This window comes from Pygoscelis adeliae, unplaced genomic scaffold (genome assembly GCF_000699105.1).
Source record: "Pygoscelis adeliae isolate BGI_AS28 unplaced genomic scaffold, ASM69910v1 Scaffold174, whole genome shotgun sequence".
NCBI lineage: Eukaryota > Metazoa > Chordata > Aves > Sphenisciformes > Spheniscidae > Pygoscelis > Pygoscelis adeliae.
In genome coordinates, this window is record NW_008824676.1 from 4506664 (window position 1) to 4511630 (window position 4967).

The window sequence follows — 4967 nt, forward strand, 5'->3', positions numbered from 1 at the left end:
TGTGGTTACAGTTACCTTAAGATCTAAAGTGTGACTCATTTTTGTATTCTGCATTGATCTCGGGCAGAACTGTATGTCTCAGCTGAAAACATATTTAGTATTCTGCATGATGTTTCCATTTTATAATGGAAAGGAGCACCTGTGAAGAAGCTTAGGAAAAGCAGATCCATTCATTATTTCTGAGTATTAAAACCATAAGATTAAAATAATTTTACTGTTATCGTAAGCAGTAACAAAAGATTTGACAGAAAACAACTTGCTGTTCTATTTGAAAAGATGATGGATACAGTGATCATGATACTTTCTACTTAATTCTTACACAATAACAATAACTTTACTCCATAGAATGTCAAAGAAATGCTATTAAAGACAAATATGAAATTGTGAAGCAATGAAAACCAAAAATTTGTACTTCCTATCTGAACTTCTTCCTTCACAGTTTAGCAAATAGTGGGTCTGCCTCTCCAGAAATCCCACTGGGAGGTGTCGGGAGGATGTACTTACAGACAGATCTGTGTTTTTGTGCAAGGTACTCTGTTACGGAGTTCCCCAGAACTTGGGAAGTCCCCACAGCACAGGACTATTAGGATGGGAAGACAGTGTGCATTAGCTGGGTATGGTATGGGTGTAATTACCAATACCCTGGAACAGTGCTGTGGATGCTCGTTAGTCTGCCTTTAACATGTTGATTAGTACCTTTGGAATCACCTTGTAGTAATTAGCACCGGAGCTTCCAAAACTATTGTTTTCTTGTATCCCTGGCATCCTCATGTTTCAATAAATATCTTGAACTACCACCTTAAAAAGCAGCATTTGAAATGTGTGTGAAGTCAGTCCCTCTTTGCTAATTGCACATCGTATTGATAGGGACAGTTCAACTCAAGTTAACGCGTCAGTGTTTTGGAGGGAGCGAAGAACAAAGCTACGCCATACCCCATTAAGTCAGGACTTTCTGATTTGCTGTCAGCGTCACCTGTACCTTGCCTGTCCGCTCTAACAGAGTGCTTGGTTTGTATCAGTCTTTTCCATTGGAAGTGACTCATGCCCTGTAGCACAGATTTCCTTTCCCCCAGCCTTTGTGACATTGTCCAAAGTGAGTACCGCCCCAGCCACAGAAACGGCGAGATAAGAGGGGCTCAGGAGAAACGACGAGATAAGAGGGGCTCAGTTGGGAAAAACACTCACCGTCGCTGCTGCTGTTACTGTCACCCAAGAAGACAGGCTGCAGATTTATCAGGAGTAAAGGCGGCTGCTAGAAATCCACAAGGAATGAAAAGCATATTTCCTGTTTAGCTTACATTGTGCTTAATATCTGAGGCTAGGTGAGGTAACCTGTTGGGAAAGGAATACTATTAGCATAATCACTGTTTTATTAAAGCAACGCTATGAAGGCACAGTGTGGTCATTTACAGACAAATGAAAGATGAAATCCTTCTAGCATAAAGGAAATCAACATCTTCTTATGTGTGGGTGCCACAACCCACACAGCCTTAATATTTTGAAGGACTAAAGTCTAAATAGGTCATACTTTGTTCAGGGAAGAAGATGACACGGGTTCCAAGTACCCAGTAATGTAGTTAGCACATGGCAATACATAAACCTTCTGGCTTTCTCAATATGCTTCCTTCTCCGGTTTTCATTGCTGTTGGGGTTGGGAGGGGGCTGTTACAGTTTAAAGGCTTTATGGAAAAAAATGTATTCTAAAGAAAGGTTTAAGCTGACACAGCTGCATGAGATTGGAGAAGTGCTCAGAAGGCATTAACTCATCAAAGACTGGATTTTCTAAATAACTAGGACATTACTGTAACACATCTGTGTGCTCTTACTAAGCCTTTCTCACGAGTTTATGTGTTCAATTAAATGGTGGAGTTTTGACTTAGAAAACACATTCTGTTTATAAACTGAAATGTTTTCCCTGACTATTATTGTAAACTAATAAGTATAAATTATATCAATAATGCTGTTTTGTCTACGTTTTTTTTATTTCCAAAATGCATTTGAGAAAAAGACAAGAATTACACTTTTCAATTTTAAGTCTCACAACAGGATTTATTGGTGCCATATACTGGCTATTTAGTCCTTTTAAATTTCACCAAATTATGAATAATGTGTTTTAAATGTAGAATAATAAGAACATTATGAACCTTGTAACTGAATCAGCCAACATCAAACTATGTAATTGGCAAATCTGTATTATTTAAATTACATTAAGTCGAACTTTGGTACAATGTTCCAACAGTGTAATTCAGTTATGAAGCTTTTAGGTGTGCCAACAGGAGAACGCTCAAGCCAGTGTACAACTGCTTGTGTGCAGAATCCAAGCACTAAAGCCACACACATACATACCCCTTGTGTCTCAGAGGTAGGCTTCTTCCTGACAACTGCCAACCATTTTAGATCCTTCCTCCCCAGTGTATAAGCATGTGGGGCACTAACATGTTCACGCAGCAGGTAAACATGGTCACATTGCTGTTTGCCTTTCCTGGAGGGATGTCCCCACAAAAATCTGAAGGAGAAAAGGGTGCTTCAGTTCATAGCCCAGGCAAGCTGTCAACATTTCTGCCGAGGATGGGTTTAAGCTAGTCAGATGGAGCGTGGGCAGACAATCTGTTCCACTGCATCCATCGCACAGGTGGTAGGAGCCAGCAGAGCTTGGAAGGGAGCTGCCGTCAGCCACTGCTGAAACCCCCTCTGGTACATTTGTCAAAAGGCGTCTGAAGATGACCTAGGATTTAAACAAGGCTCTAAATCACTTAAACTCTTTGTAGTAAAAAGTGCTAAACTATAATTGTTTGAAGCGGTGCCAGAGAAAGGTCAGCAAATTAATATTGCATTAGGTGAAATGTTAACAATATCTCCAGTGCCAGGTGAGCAAAGTACTTACACATCTGAGTATTTGCATCCCTAATCAGCAATATATTTGAGCACATGCTTAAAATACTTAATCATACTTAAAGGTGCTTTGCTAGATACCAGTGAGAGTGCTCACATTCCTCACTCTGGTTAGTCAAGACCTTTATAAAGCCAGAAACAAATATATTTAGATCATGGCTCTAAGAACCAACCTCTAGAATAACTTGCTTAGCAACTAGGTTGTGAGCAAAGGAAGTATATTAACAGTGTGATTGAAGAAAGGGCTCATCCTTCCTTTTCTCTGTCTTTTCCCGTCACCTTACAAAAACATGAGAGTCCTTAAAGAAGGAAAACAATTTTATTTAGCCATATCTGGTTTTCAGAGATTTAATTTATGTATGAAAGTGTATTCTGATGGAAGGAACTAAGCCATCACTTTATATAATGCCATATTTATACAGTATGATACTAGCAGAGCTTACAGTTAAGGCTGCTAAACTCACAATGCCCTATTTTCAGGTACTTGTTACTTTGACAAATTTCTGTGGTTTGGCTGAAATTTCCACACCTTGGATTTTTGTCTGGTTGTTTCAGCAAAATTGCTTGCTAAGCTTTCATGAAAGTCATGTAAGACATGCTGTTTTTCCCATATTAAAATTATAACAGAATCTTGTCTGAGAATTTGTCAACCCTACATACTGGGAAGCAGAGACTTTTCACTTGGTATAGATGGTTCTAGATAGTTCTGCTGCCATTTCCATGAAAATGCCTACAGGCTTAGTCAATGAAACTAGAAAGGAAAGAGAATTCAGTAGAAAACCACCGGAGTGCAAATCTGCACTGAACACGTCCCGTGCCTGCAACATCTCAGTGTATCCGAGGAACTGGTGGTGTTCCTGGAGCGGAGAGCAACTCAGCAGCTTCAAGGGCTGAGCAAGAACTTCCCTAGAACAGCTTCTGCAGATGCGGAGCGGGAAGACTCTCTCTTGCATGCTCCTGGTGCTCTCACTGCCAGAGCCGCAGAGTGTGCGGCCTCTCAGAGCTCGTGAAAAGAAAAATATTAATATTTCTAGGATGGGAAGTTGCTGCTGAGAGAGACTAGGACAGAAGCCAGCTGGAAGATGAGAACTGGAATGACAACAGAGGATAATGTAGGTGTCTTCGTACACTCAAGCACATTCATCTCAACAACCTGAAAACAAGCTTTCATTAATGTCACCTGTGAAACCTGCTGGGAAAATGTCAGTCGCCTCCCCATTCAGTTGCTTGTTCGTACAGCAAATTTAAGTCCATTACAGCTATGTGGATCTGCGGCAGGTAGGTATAATCCTCCTCATGGTTCATACAGGTGCTAAAATGGTTTCGCATAAGGGAATCTGGAGGGGTTTCGTGTTTCTGTGGAGTGACATAGGAAATGATACACAAAAGATCTGCATGAAGGGAGAGGTTTTAGATGCTTGTGGTCCTCTGAATAACCTCCACCACCCATGGACAGATTCTCTGAGTAAATGTGCCTGACTGCACAGACTACCTTGGGGCACACTAGCAGAAAGACAGTGCTGCCTGAACGTTGTCAAACCATTTCTAAACCTGGTTTGCATGTCTCGGCATCTGGTGTTTCCTGTTCCAGTCCTGGAGCGCAGAGTGAGTCGCATGGCTACACAGTAGCCTGATGAGACCTCGGGTGGCTCCACGAGGAGAAATTCGGTCATCTCTGCCTAGTAACCTTCAACATTTCTATAGTTAGGTCTCATTAGCTCAGGCCTGTGTTTGCGAACACAGCTAAGCACTGCCGGACCACGTAGTTGATGCGTGTGTGGTCTCAGCCAGCAGCAGACAGTGGAGCGGGGGGACAGTTCACACATCCGTGAGCCAGGTCTCTGGAAGACAGTAGCCTGAGCGCCAGAGTCCAGGGCTCCTCCCTCGTCTGGACGCTCATTTCCCTTTGTTCTCACCTCAGCATCCCTTTCCTTAGCAAACACCTCAAATCACTTCCCTTTCCTCCGTTAAATGCAGTCGTTCCACATCGGCTTCTAACACCAACCTCCTCCTCAGCCTTAGCCTCATCTCACGAGCACCCGCACCCCTCATCTCACGAGGACTGGGGCGCGCTG